Below are 22,027 nucleotides of genomic sequence, written 5' to 3'. Positions count from 1 at the left end.
ACCCATTTTCATTCCCACCAACAGTGTAAGAGGGTTCCCCTTTCTCCACATCCTCACCAACACCTGTTGTTTCTTGTCTTTTTTTATTTTAGCCATTCTGACAGATGTGAAGTGATATCTCATTGTAGTTTTAGTTTGTATTTCCCTGATGGTCAGTAATGTTGAGAAAATTTTCATATGTCTGTTGGCCATCTTGATGTCTTCTTTGGAAAAATGTCTTTTCAGAGTCTTTTAAAAGTCTGTCATCAAAAAGAAGAAAAATTCAAGTGAAGAGGAAAAAAAAAACAATACTTGAGTGCCTCTGTAAAGGCTTCTCTCTCTCTATTTTAACCTGATTTTGTGAGAATGTCCCAATGTCAAGTTGGTTACATATAAAGGGCACAGGTTGCCACTTGGGTAATAATTTCTGAAACTTAATTTAGAATCAGTAGGACTTGACCGTTCTTGAGAAGTTTCACTGCCTCCTCCAGAACTTTACTTCTTTAATACTGATTGATTTCTACTGGAAAGTTGAGTTTTCCCTTTCATTCAGGTGGCTGCAATTATGAGTTCTGAGCCTATCTGAACATAGGGCCCCTTAATAAGCCATATCAGAATCATCTGAATGGTTTAATAATTTTTGGTCTCCTTGGAAATCCCTAGATCAACTATTTCAGACTTAATTGGACTAGACACGGAAATCTCTCATTTTGACAAATGCTTCAAAGGTAGTTGAAACTCTAGCCTAGAGGAAGAATGATGTTACCTGCCCTGCGCTCATTACAAAATTGTGAGAATGCCGCATTACCCTTCTTCCACAAACCAGCTTTAATACTAGCAAAATAATTTAATTAATAAAAAATATGGCATAGATGGAAGATTGTGTTTTCACCTCATTTTAACTTGGATGTAATTTTAATATTTAATGTTTTTTCATTGAAATGTTTAATGAAAACTGGACATTTGCTAGAATGTAGCATAAGAAAATTAGTGAACATCTTAAATGTCAGAATTTCTAGGTTTTAATCTAGATTGGGCACCAATTAGTTTTTTTCACCTTGAGCAATTCACTTGAATTTTCTTTTTTTAAAAAATAATTTTGAATATATAAATCATACATTAATGTTTTCCTCTTTAAAGGGAAAATTCAAATATTATATATGAAACTCAATTTTCCTTTGACAACAACTCACACTTTTATTTTATTCCCAGAGTTAGCCATGGTAATTACTTTGGTTTATATCCATCCAGATAAACATGTAGATAGATGGATAGATAGACATTAATACGGATACAGATAAATATACATATGCAAATGGACAAATGCATAATTGCATTGTATGTTTTATGGAGGGCATGTTACTGCACACATTGCTTATATCTTCATTTTCCATTGAATCTGTTCCTAAACAGATTCTAAATATTTCTATTAGTCCATTGAAAGCATATTTATTTTCTTTAACTGCTGCATAATATTCTGTAACATGCATACCATATAAGTTATTTGTTCATTTCTGACAGCATTTAAAATTTTTTCTTTATATGTTGCTTTGATTTAACTTTTTGTTATTAATATAACTACAGTTTCATATAATGTTCTTGTATGAATTTCCTTGTTAGCATATACATGCTTCTCCAACATATCACCCTCTGGAATTACTGGTTCAAAGAGTATATGCATTTTATTTTTCTCCCAAGATTATTGAAATTATAATTGACATGTAAGTTTAAGTAGTGCGGCATGTTGATTTGACACATTTATATATGCAGAATGCTTTATTTCACCCAGAACAATGCCTTCAAGTTCCATCCATGTTGTCCCAGATGGTGGAATTTCCTTCTCTCTCGTGATTGAATAAGATTCATTTATATACCGCATCTTCTTCATTTATTCATCCATTTATGGACACTCAGGTTGTTTCCATATGTTGGCTATTGTGAATAATGCTGCAATTAACATGGGTGTGCAAATATTTCTTTGATACCCTATTTTCATCTCCTTGGAACATGTACCCAGAAAGGGGATTGTTGAATCATATAGTAGTTCTATCTTTACTTTTTTGAGAAAACTCCAAGTTATTTTTTATAGTGCCTACCAATTTACATTCTCAGAAACAGTGCTCTAGGATCCTTTTTCTCCACACTCTCACCAATACTTCTTATTTCTTGTCTTCTTAATGGAAGCCATTCTAACGTGTCTGAGGTGACATTTCATATCGGTTTGGATTTACATTTTCCTGATGATTAGTGGTATTGAACATCTTTTCATGTGCTTGCTGGTAATTTGGATATCTTCTTTGGAAAAATGTCAGTTCAGTTCCTCTGGCCAATTTTAAAAATAACACTGATTTTTGTTGTTGTTGTTGTTGTTGTTGTTATTGAGTTGTAAGTGTTCTTTATATATTTTGGGTAGTAACTCCTTATCCAATAAATGCTTTGCCAATATTTTCTCATGTTCCATTGGTTACTTTTTCATTTTGTTGATTGTTTCTTTTGATGTGGAGAAGCCTTGTAATTTCATGTTGCATCACTTATGTATTTTTGTTTTTGTCACTTGTGATTTTTGTATTGTATCCAAAAAAATGTTGCTAGGACCAATGTAAAGGAGCTTTTTTCTTATGTTTTGTTCCAGGAGTTTTATGGTTTCAGGTCTCATGTTAAGTTCTCAATATATTTCAGATTAATTTCTGTGAGTAATGTAAGATAGGGGTCTGATTTTATTCTCCTGAATGTTATTATCCAGTTTCTCGAACACCATTTATTGAAAAGAATATACTTTCCCCAATGACTATTTGCGTTTCCCTAGTCCAAATAGTTAAGCATGTAAGTGGGGGTTATTTTTGGGCTTTCTATTCAGTTCCATTGCTCTGGCTGTCTATATCTTCATTACTACAGTTTTGTATTATAGTTTGAAATCAGGACATGTGATGCCTCCAGCTTTGTTCTTCCTCATGATTGCTTTGGTTTTTCGTGGTCTTTTCTGTTTTTATACAAATTTTAGGATTGTTCTTTGCTAGTTCTGTGAAAAATGCCTTTGGAATTTTGATAGGGATTGTACTGAATCTATGGATAGTTTTAGGTAGTATGGAATAACAATATTAATTGTTTTAACAATATTAAATCGCCCAATCCATGAACACATAGCTTTCCATTTACTTGTATCTTCTCACTTTCTTTCATTAAATTCTTACGGTTTCCGGTATACAGATCTTTCACCTCCTTGGTTAAATTCACTTTTGAGTATTATATTGTTTTTGCTGAAATTTTGAATGGGACAGTGTTCTTTAGTTCTTTTTCAGATATTTTGTTTTCAGTGTATAGAAATACAGCTGTTTTCTATATGTTGATTTTGTATCCTGTAACTTTCCTGAATTCATTGAATATTTCTAACAATTGTTTAATGGACTTTTTAATACTATATATATATATATGTGTGTGTGTGTATATTATATATATATACATATATATATATATATATATATATATATATATATAATCATATAGGATCCACAAACAAAGACAATTGTACTTCTTCCTAGATAAAAGAGTCAAATTTTCTTCCAATGTTACTTTAAACTAATCAAGTTCCCAGAATCTTAAATATTTAACTATGTCACTCAAACTTGTTCTTAGCTGGATCAGCAGCAAAAATTATTCCAACATAATCACATAATTCTTACAAAGAAATTTCACTGATAGCTTCTGAACTTTTTGTGGGATTAATTTCCAATTCACTGGCATGTATATGTCTTACCATGTCAAGTTGTATACCTGCTACTTCATACTTTCCATATTCAATTTTAAGGACTATATTATCAATTGAGTGGATCAATATGATATCATTTTAAATTGGGCTGAATTATGGCAGAGAGTTAAGAGAGTTCACATATGTCTAAGGTAACATGTTAAAGGTGTAGTCTATCTGGACCTGTTGAAAACAAAATTATTTAGGATATTTTTAGTCTAGCAAAGAAGAGGAAAAAAAATCATTTCCCTGTTTACTATCTGCATTCCCATTATCAAAAACTGAATTCATTGACTGCAATAAAGAGACCATATTTGAAATAACAACAAATTATTCTTACTGTAGGGGTGCCTGGGTGGCTCAGTCGGTTGAGCATCCGTCCAACTTCAGCTCAGGTCATGATATAGCTGTTCGTGAGTTCAAGCCCCACGTTGGGCTCTGTGCTGACAGCTCAAAGCCTGGAGCCTGCTTTGGATTCTGTGTCTCCCTCTCTCTCTGCCCCTCCCCTGCTCATGCTCTGTTTCTGTCTCTACCAAAAATAACCATTAAAAAATAAAAAATATATTCTTCCTGTATTTTTTCCTCTCTTATTTACTTGCATTGGTCAAGTGAGAGAATGAAAGATGGAAGTGATAGGAATTACCTTCATTACTCAATCACCAGCATTATTCAAAATTTTGAGTGTGACATTAACCTAACCATGTCATTGTTTTTCTCCTTACAAGCCTCACTCAAAAAAGTTTCTTAAAAGTGTTTCTGTTGTTGTTGTTGAGTCAACATGTTGACTTAAGTCATGTAAGTGACTCTTGGCAGAGCTGAGGGGGTAGGGGCAGGAATATTTCCCATCTTCTAATATAGTTGGAGGCACACATCTGTATATGTCATTCCAAAAAGAAAAATGACATGTCACCACAAGGAGGCATGGAGGCTTTTGACCATGAAATAGACAATGTCAACCAACAATGTCTCCTTTCCATGGTATTCTCCTTGCTTCAACATTTGTGAAATCTTGATTATATATCTATTATTGTAACTTAAACTCTGTGTTATATTATCAAGCACATCTGAATTTTGAAGACTAATAAATGAGAAAGGATGTACAGTTAAGGATTGTTCTCTTATCCATTTCTACTGAGAAGGATAAATGATGGATTGGGATCCAATCATTTGGAGAATAAAATCTTTTTTTTTTTTTTTGAAGAGAGAGAGAGAACAAGCAAGGGGGAGAGAGGAGGAGGAGAACAAGGAGGAGGAGGAGAGAGAGAGAGAGAGAGAGAGAGAGAGAGAGAATCTTAAGCAGGCTCCACACTCAGCACAGAGCTAGATGTAGGGCTCCATCCCACAACCCTGAGATCATGACCTGAGCTGAAATCAAAATTCAGATGCTCAACAGACTGAGCCACCCAGGTGCTCCGAGAATAAAACCTTTTTGAAGAACCAATTTCCATCAAATTTTGACCTATAGCTACAGAAATTTTGACATGCCCATAAATAAAAGGTAGCAATATGTGCTGTCACTTCATAAGCTAAAGTGATGAAATTTGTTAATTCTAAAGCCAGCAGGGAAGCAACTTTTTTTTTATTAGAGCACCAAATCACCTTTACCCATGGGTAGCAAGAATTTTGTGTTTCTAGGTAAATAATGGTTATCCTTCATATGCATGTTGGTCTTATATTCTTCTATCCATTTTACACATCACCATTGGTATGCCAAATTAAGTAACATATGTATAGCTAATGTATTTCTGAAGAAAACAATTTCATGTCACCATTCATTTTCTTCCTTCCCTTCAAACACTGGAAGTTATTTTATTAGAATATACTGAAAAGATTCTTGAGATTAAGGAAATTATACCAATTATAATTGTTGCATAAAATCAAGCATATTGAAGGCACTTAAATCACATATTTTCATAATAATAAAAACATCCTTAAATAAGCATTTGATTCTGATTTGAAGAAAAAGCTATACCTTGTTTCCACGTAAATATATATAAATATTGCTGTAAAAATATATAGTGTTGCTGTAAATAAAAATACTTTCATTACATCAACAATATGTTATAAAAATTATGAAATTGAAATAAACTTAAATAAGAAGGAAAACTACAACTATGAGTAATATTCTAATAATGGACACTGTAAATAACACCCCAGTATGATCTGGCTAGAGTCAGCCATGTCCAAAATATCCTCCAGGCATAAATGCCTTTAAACTTTGGGTGCAAATATTATGAGACCCATGGGTCTTGGAAAATTCTGAGTCTTATAATCTTAGAATTTGTTAAAACCTTCAAATTTGTTTCTTTTTTTATGCAGAGAGATTCTATGGGATGCAAAACAACAAATAACTAATAAAAATATGTAACAGTTCATTTTTTCTTTCATGTAAATAACATACAGATACATAAATAACGTAGAAACTAATATTTCTATCATAATATTCCATTGTATGAAATCATTTGACCATTTCCCCATTTGTGAAATTTTAATTAAAAAAATATTTTCTTATAGAGGCACCTGGGTGGCTCAATCAGTTAAGTGTCCGACTTCAGCTCGGGTCATGATCTTACCATTTGTGAGTTTGAGCCCTGTGTTGGGCACTGTGCTGACAGCTCAGAGCCTGAAGGCTGTTTCAGATTATGTGTCCCCCTCTCTCTCTGCCCTTCCCCCATTAATGTTTTGTGTCTCTCTCTACCTCTCTCTCTCTCAAAATAAACAGTAATTTTTTTAAATGTTCTCTTATAAACATAGTTATGCACATTGTTGTAAAGTCATAGTCAGACTTGCATATATATTTTCATAGAGACATTTCACCAGAGTAGATTTGCTTTGTCAAAGAGAATTTAGTTCTCCATTGTGAATTGAGTTAGTTATGTCTATATCAAAGCTCATGATGCTTTAGTGTCTCTTATAGTATTGTTGCCAAATGTCCTTCCAGTAACATTACACCACCCTCCCTATCATTACAAAACAAAATAAAACAAAAATACAAAACCTGCCATTTTTCCAAATCCTTGTTTTATCAGTGATGTTATAGTGGCCTGAATGGACTCTCATCAACCGACTGTCAGATGAACACATTACCCTGCTGCTAAGAATGTTAGTGTTGAAGGCTCATAAACATCACCTTCTCTGGAGAATTGATGCAGCCAAACAGAAGCCATCTCACCCAGATTACAATTACCCTCTTCCTGGGACAGTCAGGCTAAGGACTAACTGAACCAAAAGTGTGGTAGAAAGTTTAGCTTTCTTTAAGGTGAGGCTAACTCTGTAGTGCAGTTTGTGCAACAGAACGTTTTTATGAAATCAGATTGAAGCTAGTCTCCAGCTAAGATCTCTTACTCCATTAGACTTTAACCTCGTTCTGCCCTGCGTCCTCCAATCCCTTCTTATAAGATAATTCCCTCAACAAATCACTTCCTCTAAGAACTGTTTTAAGCTCTGCTTCTAGGGAGCTTAACCACAGATAGTTGGGCCATGATGATTCTAAGATGCAGACTCTAACAATGGGATTCTGAAAGTGGCCACTCAGTGGCCATATGGCAATGAAGACCTCATTTTTGATGGTAGGTGGATTATTGATAGTTCTTGAAAAATTGTAGCAATGGGACTTCTAACATTTTTACCTGTGATGAGCAGAAATAGGAAGCAGAGAAAGTGATGTATTTAGTGCAATATCATTGTTAACATTTGAGATCTAAAAGGAAATCCTAACCAAAAGGACACTGAAATTGGGTGACTATTGTTAAGTAACATTAATGCATGAAACAATCTATTAATTAGGAAAATGCAAGAGCCAGAGAGCCTCTTAGACAACATTTAAGGAGGCACTCATCTTCTACAGATGGAACTAAAGACCTAAGTGTTAAGTGCAGTGAACACTTCAAATAAGGCTGAAATCTTAGAGGAAAGTAATTTTCTAAGGCAAAGTTAGGGTACTAATAAGAGTCAGGATTTTTTGGCTTATCTGAGTTTCATAATTTTTCCACAATGCATTATGTGACAAAAAGTTTCCTCTTATTTGCAGCTGCACTACATATCTTTACATTAAAATAAGGAGGAAGCCTTTTTCTCAAATCAGAATCATATGATTAATTACTTAAAAGAGATGTTTATTATTATAAAACAAGGTCCTAATTCAGCCTAACATGATACAACTATCCTGCATACAACAAAAATTGTACTAGCCCTTCCTCAGTAAAAAGAGGCAAAGTCTACAAAAGATGGTTGGTTACACTACTGGATAGCCTGTAACTTACAACTATGATGTAAAATTAACTAAAATACTATTAAATAAACAAACAAATAAATAAATAAATATGATAAAAAAATAAATAAATAAACATTTAAAAATAGTATTTATAAATTATAGTAGTATTTATAAGTGCATCTTGTATTACGTGATAAAAGAAAAAAATAGAAGAAAGAAAATAAATATTTTCTACACAAACATTTACAAGTGCACAAACATATTTATAAGAAAATGAAGAAACACCATGACAATCATGGTTCTTATTTCTGTAACTGGTCACGTGATCATAGCTGATATTTATAACTTCATTCCTCTACTATCCCTTTTGTATTACTTCTGACTTCAACAAGCACCTCACCTGGTCATTGTTCCTTACCAATCTTCATCCCTGAAGGGTCTGGGCCATTGGTAGTTATGCCTGGATTGTCTTCTTTTAATTTTCCACTAACCTTAATCACAGGGTATAGTAATACTCAGAGACATGTGAAGCGACCTCCTGTGTTCTACAAATACTCTTCCTTACCTCCACTGTGGAGTGGTGGTCCAATTTCTCCACGGTAGTCAGGATCAATCACCGTAGCCAATACTGCAATGCCCTACTTTGCCTATTGATTCAGTGGCATGAGGACTTTTAAGTGGCCAGGTGGCAATTTTATTTATTTTTATTTATTTTTTTAAAATGTTTTAGTGTTCATTAATTTTTGCAAGACAGAGAGAGAGAGTGAGTGAGCAGGGGAGGGTCAGAGAGAGCTGGAGACACAGAATTCGAAGCAAGCTCCAGGCCCTGAGCTGTCAACACAGAGCCCATGCGGGGCTCAGACTCATGAACTGTGAGATCATGACCTCAGCCAAAGTCAGATACTTAACCCACTGAGCGACTGAGGTGCCCCAGAAGAATTGTATCTCCTGGTATAAGCATTCTTCCCTCTAGAGCTAAGACATCTAGGCCAGCATAACATAAGATCATGAGAATAGTAAGCAAAAATTTTGCTTGTGAGTGGTGTCACCCCCATTTCTACTCCTGGATTCCTGTGCCTATGAATCTTGGCTACTGGAGAGAAGAAACAACACCATATATTGGACATTTATTCAGAATATATGCAGCTTTCTAGAAAACATTGCCCCAGCCCTGCAAAGTATTGCCACTCAACTTTCTCTGTAACTAAGTCTTCAAAAGGTCATTCCACTGTTTATCAAAAGAGCTACTTCAGAATGGTGGAGAAAATGATAAGAATAGTGAATTCTTTAAGCATGGGCCCATTGCTTCACTTTGTGCTGTGGGTTCCTTGATCAGAAGCAATGTTGTGTGAAGCACCATGACTGTGGATAAGGCATTCTGTAAGTACACAGATAGTTGTTTAGCAGATGCATTGCAGTCAGAAAAAGAAAACCCATAGCCAGAGTACGTGTCTTTCCAATAAGAACAAATGTTACCCTTTCCATGATGGAAGCAACCCAATGTAATCTATCTGCCACCAGATAGCTGGCTGAACATCCAGGGAATGATGTCCCATTGGGAACTCAGTGTTGGTCTCTGATGCTGGCAGATTGAGCACTCAGCAGTGGCAGTAGCCTGGTCAGCTGTGGTGAGTCGAAGTCCATGTCACTATGCATAATCTCCTTCTTTGACACCATGATCACTTTGTTCATGAGCCCATTTGGCAATTACACAGGGGAAAGAGGAGTGACTAGCATCCATAGAACAGGACATCTTGTCTACTTGATCATTCAAATCTGCCACTGCTGAGGTTACCCTTTCATGAGCAGAAATTTCTTCATGTTTTTGTCCATTCAGAGAGGTCTTTCCATATATTTCTTACCCAAACTTCACTATTACCAGTTTTTCAATCATGTGCCTTCCAAATCCCTGGCCATCCAGCCAAACCATTAGCAGAGACTATTAATCAGTATATAATCACATGTCTGGCTATTTTCCCTTCCAAGCAAACTGATAAAACTTCTGCCACTGGGAAGATTTTTGTTTAAGGGCTGGAATGCTGCATCTGCCACTTTCAAGTGGTGCCTGCATAGTATGCAGAACCTGCATAAGCCTGGCTGGAGACTTGTCTTCCTCTGTCAGATGATCACAGAGAACTCCCCCATGAGGCCATAAGTATAAGCTGGGAGAGGGGAAGCACTGTGATAGGAACGGGGACCGTAGGCATTTGGGCCACTTTTTTACTTAACTCACTTGTGCCTTCAGAACCTATTTGGGCCTGAACAGGGATATACCACTTCCATCTGATACTGGAGTGTTGTTGCACATGACCAAATTTATGGCTTGATAAGTTAGACAACACTCGGTTCATGATTGGAAACTCAGGTTGCATGGCAACTTAGTGGCCCATGATTAAGCACTCAACCCATTCAGTCCCATAGTAGCAGGCCAAGAGCTATTTCTCAAAAGAAAATTAGTTACTTGTGGAGGATAGGAGGGCTTTGCCTTTGTTGTTATTCACACACAGGGGCCTGCAAAAGACTCCAAGGAGAATTTGTGTCTGATGCCATCACTTCAAACATCATTGCATTTGCCAGATCATATGGCCTAAGGATCAGAGGAGCTTATAGAGCAACCTGGGTCTTTTGCAGAGCCTTCTCTGGTTCATGGTCCCACTCAAATTTAGTAGCTTTTCAAGTCATCCGGGAAATAGATCTGAGTAACACACCTAAATGAAGACCGTTATGCCAACCCACTAGGTGTTGTACTTTTTTTTTTTTTTTGGTTGAAAAGGGGGCCAGATGCAACAATTTATCCTTCACCTTCCCTCTCAACATGACCCACATTACTCAACCTCTAGAAATATCACTGAGGTCATCCCTTAAATTCTAGATTTGTGTCCCATCCTTTGACATAAGTCCCATCCAATAAGTCCAGAGTAGTTACTATTTCTTGTTCATTTGATCCTATTAGGATTATGTCAACAATATAATAAACCAATGTGATTTCTTTGTGGAAGGGAAAGGCAGTCAAGATCCCTGCAAACTGAATTATGATGTAGGGCTCAAAAGTTGATATACCCTTGAGGTAGAACAGTGAAGGTACATTCTTGGCCTTTCCAGATGAAATCAAGCTGGTTTTGGTGGATTTTATTGACAGGAATGGAGAAAAAAAGTATTTGCCAGATGGCTGCATACAAGGTACAGGGGTATGTGTTAATTCACTCAACAATAAAACCACATCTGTTATAGCAGCTACAATTGGAATTACCACCTGGTTGAACTGGTGATAATCCAATGTTATTTTCCCAAACCAACATTCTCCTACAAAGGCCAAATAGGTGAGCTCAATGGAGCTGTGGTAGGAGTCACCACCCCTGCATTCTTCATGTCCTTGGTGGTAGCGTTAATCTATGAACTCCATTCTGAAATGTGGTATTTCTTTTGGAAATAGGTTCAGGAAACCATCAGACCTACTATTAGAGGGCCTGAGCAAAAACTCCATTGATCACTTGACCTCCATAGTCCCCTAACTTCATTGTGGACTACAGTGACATTTTGTATCTCCCAGAATTACCATCAGGTCAGAGCTCAAAAGACTCTCTGTTTTGATAATTCAAGTTAGACTTTTGTTCACTATACCTAGGATTTTTCTCAGATTGGGTAAGAATTTAGTAGGTTTCTTATCTAATTATTTCTAGGTACACCATGAACAATTAGCAAAGTCATATCATAGGTCTGTGGGAGTCAGACTAATCTGATTGCTGCTTTGACTCCATTGTCCATCACAATACCTATTCACCACTTGGCCCCTGCCACTCTTAGATTTAATTATTTCTATTGCTTTTATATTTCCCCATTTGTAACTGCTGTTCCTCTTTAATAAAGTCTGGCCAACAGAGAAGTGCAAGAATGAAGCTCTACATGGATGACTGGGCAACACTCAAAAATGTGTATTGCAGGGCACTTGGGTGGCTCAGTCTGTTGAGCGTCCAACTCTCGATTTCAGCCCAGGCCATGATCTCATGGTTTGTAAGATCAAGCCCTGCATTGGGCTTTGCTCTGACAGTAGGAAGCCTACTTGGGATTCTCTCTCTCCCTCTCTTTCTGCCCTTCCTCCGCTCATGCACTCTTTCTCTCTCTCTCTCTTTGCCTCTCAAAAATAAATAAATAAACTGAAAAAAAAATAACACATATCTCAAAATACTGGTGAAATGTATGTTATCTGGGCCTTCCTAGTGCGGGTGAGTAGGTCTCAAATGACAAATCCACTCTAGCATTCTGGTCTCCCTAAGCCTTTGAATTCTTTCCTTTGGATTAAGCCATGACAGCTCTGGAATTCCAACTGGTTCTCTGTAGGCCAGCTTTTGGTCCATGTTTCAGAGAGCCAAACAAACTTGAGTTCTTTCTAACTCCCCATGCTGCAACATTAAATGCCAAACCTCTGCTTAGTGATCTCAAATAAATTTGGCCTCATCTAACTTTATGTTCCTTTTACTATTATTCCATACCCTTAGTATCCATTCCCACACATGTTTTCCAGGTTTCTGTTTGTATAAATTAGTTCTTTTGGAGTGTAACACACCTCATGGGTTCTACTTTGTACCTCACCTCTAGGGGCCTGCTGGAATTTGAGTCCAGTTATAGGTCTAGAAACAGAGTTGGTGGGGGTAGGTCCTGAGGAAAGAACCAGCATTTCTTGCAACTGCTCTCAGGTAAAGACATTGCAGTTTCCTCAGGCAATGTGTAGTTAATCCTTTAAGTTAGAAAACAACAAATACTGCTGGGGCTGGGGAGGCCATTTCCACCAGCCAAGAAGACTCAACAATAGTTAGGGGCTCAATATGCCCAGCTTTATCCCAGAGTCTTCCCTCATGTTGCCATTCTAACTTGCAGGATCCCATTCTTTCCCAATCAATGTTCTTACTGTAACAGTAGACAACCTTAGGGGCACCTGGGTGGTTCACCCGGTTGAGTGATTTCTGCACTCTTGATTTCTGTTCAGGGCATGATCTCACAATTCCTGGGATCAAGTCCTGCCTCCAGCTCAGTGCTGATAGAGCAGAGCCTGCTTGGGATTCTTTCTCTCTCTCTTTTTGCCCCTTCCCTGCCTGCACAGACATGCTCATTTTCTCTCTCTCTCTTTCTCAAAATAAATAAATAAACTTAAAAAAAATAGTAAACACCTTGGAAAGCTGGGAGTTAGACTTACATTTTAATGATATGATCCTGTGTTTGATTTTCACCAATCAGAGCTCTATAGCTACAGGATATAAGGATCTCCTTCAGGGTACATGTAGATATGTTAAGGTCATTTATATGGCCCTTGAGCTAGGAATGAGAATCCCCGAGTTCATACTTTTTTTTTTTTTCCCACCACTTTGTCCAGCATTATTAAGAATAATCAGCCACTTCATTGTATTTGTTAGTTTTCTAAAAATCTTCAAAAGTACACAGTCACTAGCTCCCTGCTTCTTCTAAGTGGTTGATTAGGAGTGCCCAATGCAGATAGTTTGTGTATCTCTAGTGCCAATTTGCATCACAGACTATCACTGCTCTTTTATTACTGGAAATAGAGTCATTAACATCTTTACATCTAATAAGATGACTAGTTCCAGAAACCAGGAACTAATTCAAAAAAATTATCCTTAAAATTCTGTTGCTCTAGAACTACTCACATACCAAAATCTGTGTTAGGGTTCTTCAGAGAAACAGATGTTATATATGTCATATATATCTTTATCTATATACATAAAGATGCAGATATTTATAATCACTTATATATATTTTATGCACCTAGAGAGAGAAAATATTTTTTTAACGTTTATTTCTGAGGGGGGTGGGGAGGGCCAGAGAGAGACAGTGACTCAGAATTTGAAGCAGTCTCCAGGCTCTGACCTACCAACATAGAGACCAACGTAGGGCTCTTACTCAGGAACCACAGGATCATGACCTGAGTCGAAGTTAGATGCTTAGCCCACTGAACCACCCAGACAACCAAAGAGAATTTTTAAAAGGACTTGGCTCATATAAGTATGGAGGCTGCAAGCTGGAGTCCCAAGAAAGTGGGTGGTGTAGTTCTAGTCCAAATATGAAGGCCTGACAACCAATGGAGCCAATTATATGAGTCCTAAGTAGAGCCCAAAGGCCCAAGAAGCAGAGGATCCAAAGTCCCAATCTGAGTGGAGGAGATTGACGTCCCAGTTCAGGAGTCAAAGAAAAAGCAAATCTTTCTTCCTCTAGCTTTCTGTTCTATCCAGGCCCTGAACAGATTGGGTGCTGCCCACATCTTGAGAATGACAATCTTCTTTATTCAATATATCCATTCAAATGCTAATCTCATCAGGAAACACCTTCACAGGCATACCCATAAATAATACTCAGTCAAATATCTGGGTACCTGTTGTCCGAGGCAAACTGACACATAAAATTAACCATCAGAGAATCTCTGAAAAGTTCTTGATGAAGCTGCCTAATTTAATAATTTATTTGAGAAAATTAAGAAATAGGATTCCCTTTAGGAAAATATAACTAAATCTTTAATTAAGGTAAAACTAAAGGCTTAATTAATTTCATACTTAAAAAGCCAAAGATTTTTGTGCAATATTTCTTCATGATTTAAATAGAAATTTTCTAATGACACATTATTTGTCATGTAAAATATTTATGATTTTGATTCAATGCTTTGTCTCTCAGCTTCTTAAATTTGGGCCATTTTACAAATCTTCATCTTCAGATGAGGCAAGTCCATTAAAAAAGAGAAAAAAAATCTTAAAGTAGCTAATAGTGCCATGTTTTTAAGATGAGGTAAATTAAAAAGTCGTCTGTAATTGATAGATTACATATTTATGCCTTCTTCTCAATCAAGAGTTATGTCAATTAATCACTGAATCATATTCATTATATTTTTAAGTGCAGCAAAACTTTATCAGAGAAAATATAATCGAACTATGTCAAAGATGTATGCAACTTCATTAAAATTCTGTTGATAAAATAAAAAAGCGAGAGGCCACTGATGTCATGCAGGCTAAGTCATTAATAAGGTTGCTTCCCCATGTTAAACCTTGTGTTGGGAAACTATTAACCATAGCTTCCATGAATTTCATCTAAATAGTGTAATATTAGCTACATTAGCTAATAGTGTAATATTAGCTACAACATAGTAATGCTGCTAATCATTTATACTTTATATACACAAATATTTATTTATAACATACTTTCATGAGTAAGGGTAGTTTAGTCACTAGCATTGCAAAAATATAAAACAGGTAATGACCATCTAATAAAATTCCCTTGGATTTGTGTATTTAAATTTCACTTCAAGAATATGGAACCAAGTCTTCATCTGTGGTATACTCCTAAATTTTCTTGATTATGATTTTAAAATTACTGAATATATAAAACTCTTCATGTAAATTGAAGAGATTTGATTATACGTGATTTAAATGTTTTGTGATTATCACATGCATTTTATTTTTCAGATATAAGGAATGACTGAAAAATAGTATACTTAATACCAATTAAATCACATAAGTTTGCATAGAAATTTTCTCATTTATTTTCTTTCTCATTTTCTACATTGTTTTTAGGTAAGATAGTGGAATATTACTTTAAGAATCTTTCATTTAGAAAGACAACAACTATATTGGAAAATCATTTTCAAACTATACATACTCTTAGAGACAATACACATATTCACTGGACTGGAACTAAGATTTTGTACCTCCCCAGATTGCTCACTTCCAACAGCTTCCCAGATGTCAGCTACTCTTTCCAGCTTCTTGGAATGGCTGGGAATACCTTATTAATGGCTCATATTCTCATAGCAACTGTTCCTCTTCATAAAGTCCAGGTCCCATTCTGTACAGATTTAAGAAGTTATGCACTCATGAAGACTTGCAAAGAAAGACTGTCAAATCTGCACAATAGCCACATTGTACCTGCTGGATTATGGCTTCTCAGGGGTGCTCAGGGAACCAGGTAACACAATCTAGAGAGTGGATGAGTGGGAGAGTTATTGCTTCATTGGTAAGGAGGAGGAGGAGCATTTTTTGTGTTTTGTGCCCCAAGAATTATCCCTAGACAGAATAGTGTTCTATTGGCATCACTAGAGACACTGAATATGATACAGTCCCAGCTTTATTTGCTGCAAACCTCTGATAGGCTCTTTAACTCTCTTGCATTTGATCACTCTATCTCCATGCTACACTTCCTTTTTGCTTTGACACGTGATTCATAGAAGTTGTACTTCTAACAATGTGAGCTCATAACTTTTGTTTCAGACTTGGTTCTCTAGGAACCCAGTGTGAGATATTCCTCTAATGGGAAATACCATCTCACTTCCTCATCTCCCCAGTGAAAAGGACTGCTTTGTAGACTTGGATTCCACACATTGATTTCATAAAGATAATAACATTTGATAATACGTTTATTTGATGTCAACGATGAGAATTTCTTCTTCCTAATTTCATAATAAGTAGGAGGCAAGACCTTAAAATTACAGTATATTTAATGCATTCCTATTCAGATCACATATATAATAATGATATAAATTGCAATGTATTAGACACTCTGGTAGAAGTATATGATTTGGTGAGAATTAAAGGAATGTACATCCCCATAAGGCGAGATAAAACTATCTTACATGAAGTAACTATTGAACTATTAAACATTAAATTTTGAGATATTAGCTATAACTATTGTGGGGATTAAGATAAAGTAATGATCACTTAGCTCATTGGAAATGACTTAAAAGGGAGTGGAATGGCTCAAACCTTTCTAAATTAATAGTTGCCAAACAATCAGAATGAGAATAGATGAATCCCTTTGCCACTAATGATAAGAGGCATGGATAAGGAAGGACAGATTAAAATTAATAGGAAACAATAGCTTACTTGCAAGAATCATTTAAGTATATGAAGTAACTATGATCATTTAATTAAAAGAGACAATTAAAATTTAATTCTAATAAAGTAGTATAGATAAGCTAAAGTCTTCAGATCATTGTTTAATGTCACATATATTCCTATTGATTCTGAACCATCTCAAATTGATTTATACTTAATGCTGACATCAATTATCGTAATACCGTTAGATTCTCTGTTTTTTATTCAAATCACTTAATTAGTCTTAAGTAATAAAAATACATGATTAATTATTTTTTCATTAATAATTACAGCAACATTATTTGAGTCCTTTACTTAAACTAATAATTCAAAAAAATAATTTCTGATTTTAAAATACTGATTTAAAATATTCTTATTATTTTCAAATGAAGACATTGAGGATGATAAAATGTACATCTACATGTAAAAGGTCAAGTGTAGCTTCTATTTTCAGATTTATTTGATTTCAGAGCGCAAATATTTCATCAACATTCTATACTAGCCAGAGGTTCAAATTATGTCAAATATACCATTCTTAAACATGACAAAAAATAATGTTCTTAAATGAAATAAATAAGTATCTTCAGACAATAGAGAAGAGATATTAACTAAAACTGACTTCAGATTTTTCACATATAATATGGAGGGCGTAGTAAAGGCCATTGCAAATAATTTGGAAATTAAAATGCTTAATTGATTTAATTTTGACATCAATAATTATGGGCTAGAGTAGATTTATACAACACTACTCTAAAGAGACAAAAACTCTCTTAGGAGAATACCTCCTTCAACCAGAATAATGTGCCCTAAGCAGCACACATGGTGTGGCTGTTATCTATGACTACTTTTGGCACAGTGTGCTATCCTTTAATGCTTTCCCTAAACCCAAGCTCTCTTCAAATTGGCCATTTTGAATGTGCCATCTTTCTCCAAGGACCCTAACTGTTACAAGACAACTAAAACAAAATGGTAGCATCAATAGATTAGTTTCAACATAGTCAGATGATTGCTAAACTCAGGAGCAAAGGAACTCAGTGGTGTTTTAGAACTTTAAGTCTCAAGAAGAGATGAAAGCATTAGAAAAGGGGAGGGGGAAATAGCTGAGTTGGGTAGGGCTTACTCTAGACGACCTAGGTGAGGAGGATCTTTCTGAGTGACTTATGGGAAGAAAGCGACATTCTGAGGAGGAATAAGCCATTAGAAGATATGGATCGAAAGTATTCCAGGCAAAGGGAATGGCAAATGGTTCCCGAATAATTAATAACCTGGTAATTTAACAGCACGAGTTGAAATATCAAAGAGGCAGAAACATAGCGAGGGAGAAAAGTAGAAGGTAAGGTCAAAGGCTTATGCAGAAGCATATCAGTCAGGCTCATGTTAGCCATAATAAAGAGTTTGGAATTCTAAGAGTAATGGGAAACTATTAGAGGTATTTAATTAAGGAAGGATGTGCTCTGATCAGCATTTTTTTTTTAATTTTTTTTTCAACGTTTATTTATTTTTGGGACAGAGAGAGAGACAGAGCATGAACGGGGGAGGGGCAGAGAGAGAGGGAGACACAGAATGGGAAACAGGCTCCACGCTCTGAGCCATCAGCCCAGAGCCTGACGCGGGGCTGGAACTCACGGACCGCGAGATCGTGACCTGGCTGAAGTCGGACGCTTAACCGACTGCGCCACCCAGGCGCCCCTGATCAGCATTTTAATAGCTGGCTGCTATTGGATTGAGAGAGGGAAAGACCAGAAATACAAAGGTAAGCTAGGATGCTGCTTCAGTAGTACAAGTGGGAAATGACGGTAGAAATAGGATAGAGTAAGGATTTTACAATTTATTTTGACAGTAGGTCCACAGGACTTTCTGATGACAATATATGCAAGACAGGAAATAAAACCTTCCTTGATCACCTAAATAAATGATGGTGCCATTTCCAGAACAGGAAAGATTTGGATGGGGGAGGGGCAGGGGGAGACTTGATGACAAGGAAAGAAGGTATAGGTGGGAATTATATCTTATTCATGTTAATTTTTATAAAATCATACTAGAATAGGTAGAGGAAATCAATGTTGTGTCTTTGTTACATCTGAAAGGATTTCTTGGCACGGGGAGTGGAAGAAATTGCAGAAGAATTTATTTAGAGTCTTTAAATAGACTAAAGTTAAGGTTAAAATAAATACCAGTAGTTGCAATGGAGTAAAACGCTGCATCCCTCTGGCAATTCCGGCAAGGACACCACACGTGCTGCTTAAGCTACACGATCCGGGTTTAAGGAGGCGCTGGAAAAGACATTACAGTGAGCGTCACTACAGCTTCCTTCTAATGAGGGACAGGTATAAGGCAAAAAACACAGCTCATGTGTAGCTGCCACCGCAACCAAGGAGAAAAGGGTTTCAGCTCAGAGACAAATTCTCTGATGTGAGTGCCTCTGTCTCTAGCTTCCTTCTAGTAACCCCTTGAGATTGCAATTTGCAGAACTACCGAATAGAACTACAGTAAACTTTCTGTTCAGCTTTTCTTCGGGCGTTAAAGATTCAGATTCCAATTACCAATTCTAATCCGTTATCTCCCCTGTTTTCATTTAGAATCTTTTCCCTGCTGATACTATGGGTGTTCTCAGTGTCTTCAATACTGTTCTTTGCCCCCTGGGTTTCAGAGAACCCTGGTATTCAGCCTTGTTCTCATCTGCACCTTTGGACTGAATCTAGCAGCTAGAAACCAGTGTGGGCCACGGGTAGATGCAGCCTCAGAACAAGCACATTTGCAGGAAAAGATAGGTTATAATGCAGCTGCCGGCTCTAACCTTCTGTGATTCTGTGATCTGAGCTACTGCCTCGAGCGTGCTATATGTCACAACTAAGCTCTGTGCTATTGTTTTTACTCATATCAGTGGAGTTCACTATATCTTTCTGGGAAAGAAAAAGTTTATTTCAAAATCTACACACGAAAACTCTGTTCACTGTAGAGAGGTACAATTTCAGCCCTGATTGAATTACAACTTTATATATATGTAAGAATTCTGAGCTTGGTGATGTGCTCCTGCTAATTACAGATGGTGACAAGACCCCGGATTTGTTTTGCTCCAAAGTTAGAATTCTGGACTAAACAATGTTCATATTTCAAAGTGAGAATCAGAGTAATATTTGTATTATTCAGTCTCGGTTCCAGGATCTCTTTTCCTTTTCATATGATATATAAAAGTGAATCTCAAAAGACTGATCTCCACAACCACTTATACACTGAAAGTGTGAACACAGACACAATCCCAAAGGTCGTTAATCAGTCACAGCTTAGCATTTTATCAACATCAGGGCAAATTTCTAAGTACCTGAATCTTATGCCTCCATTCGTCAGGATTAATATATCATGCTGTTCCCGCTAATACTCCAAAGGGATGGAGAAAATAGAAAGGTAGATTTTTGTGGGATGGGGGAGGAAAGGAAAAGGGAAAAAGAAAAAGAAATAGAGAGTTAAAATAAGTGAGTGAAATTAGACAAGCAAAGGATAAAGTAAAAAAGACTGAGGGCTCCACGAGTCTTAAGGGAAAAATGCATAGATTCTCTTTCACACTGAGATTGAATTCGATGACTTTTTCATACTGTGTGTTGTCTTTCTCTCCCAATCCCCACATAAAATATTTCAGGGTGACAAATTGCTCCTTTGAGTAACATTTTAAACAGGTGTCTGACTTTCAGACACAGGCAAGGTTGATTCTAGGAAATATTGTGATGTACGAGAAATGTGTTTGAGACAAATTCTTGCCTCTCAGCTCTTCCCCTTGCCTCCCTGCACATTTTTATTTCCTCCCGACCTATAGCCCTTACAATGAGTCTCTGCCTGCCCCGAGCTCAAGACACAAGACATTTAATACCCTCAAGCAGGGATTCATGGGGTGTCCATAAAATTAAATACAAAATATGAAAGCACGTATGTGACAGCTGGGGAAATGTGCCGCTCAGATCTACTGCGGGGATAGTACCTTCCCAAAGCCTCCAGCTGTTGTGCCTTTGGATTCAGCACTGCATTCCCACTGAAGTTATGCTGCCTCCAGGCTTTTCTGAGCCAATGACTGAGCACAACAGGGATTCTTAAACAGACTCATTACAGTGAGATGTAGGAGTTTTCCAAAAGGAGACTGTGGTTCAAGAACTCCTTTGTAGCATGGCCAAGACTTTTTTAGAACCATGCCACATCCAAGAATCTTCCTCCTGAACCCTCCATACTTCTTTCTTTCTTCCCACAGATGTCAGACCCAGGCTATGGTGTAAACACTGTACTCTTCTTTTCCTGCTTCGTTCTACAGTAAAAGGCTTGAATATCTAATTCTATTTTTGTTTTTGCCATTTGGTGTTCCTAAACTAATGCAAATGGTACCAAGATATTTAAAAACAAAAGAAAACAACAACAACAACAACATGATAAAATGAGGATTATGGACTGGGTTGTTCATTGCCTAGAAGAAAAACATGCAATCCTAAATTCTAGGAGGTGAACCAACAGCTCATGATGTAAGATGGCACCCCACCTGCTAAAGATTTCTCCTGAAGCCACTTGGGGGAGTGGTGGAAAGCTTCAGTCTTGCAGGTGCAATGATTCAAGTGTTTTAATAATTGTTGCATGGCAAGGGTGATGGTGACAAAGCCTAACAAATTAGCAAAAGTTGCTGGTTACTACTGACTTGAATTAACTCACTGAAGAAGGATAATGAGAAACTGATGATGGTTAATGAGCAGTTGGATGTTGGCTATGAGAGCCAAAAGATCTCTTTGGTCAAGAGTAGAAACTACAGAATAACAGACTGAACATCTGATAAAATCACAGATATCCAGAAGCATTTTAATGTTCCTTCAAAACAGATCTGTTATGTTAAAGTCAGGTCCCTAGTTGGGCCCCTAACACATGGGATGGGGGCATGTGTATGGCATACCTGTGGATATTGGATTTGCATATTATCTTGGGCCCTCAAAGCTTTCAGAAGTAAGACAGTAGTACACCTTAATAGTACCCTGTGATGGAAAAGGCCTTCCTATGGCTATGAAACTTTTGCCTCCCTCAGAAGCTTCATCCACCAAAATCAGAGTTAATTCCAGCAGCATACCTTGACTAAGGCATGCTGAGCCTGATAAGAGAGGAGAGAGATTATAAAAAGGAAAGGTAATAATTAGTTAATTTGTACTGGCAGAGGGCAAGGCCTGAGATTGAGGCCAATCTCATCCTGAGACTGAGTTTTTA

The sequence above is a fragment of the Lynx rufus genome, unplaced genomic scaffold (genome assembly GCF_022079265.1).
Source record: "Lynx rufus isolate CCGP_SWC_20201006 ecotype Redwood Valley unplaced genomic scaffold, mLynRuf1.p SCAF_3, whole genome shotgun sequence".
NCBI lineage: Eukaryota > Metazoa > Chordata > Mammalia > Carnivora > Felidae > Lynx > Lynx rufus.
This window is presented reverse-complemented; position numbering follows the sequence as displayed.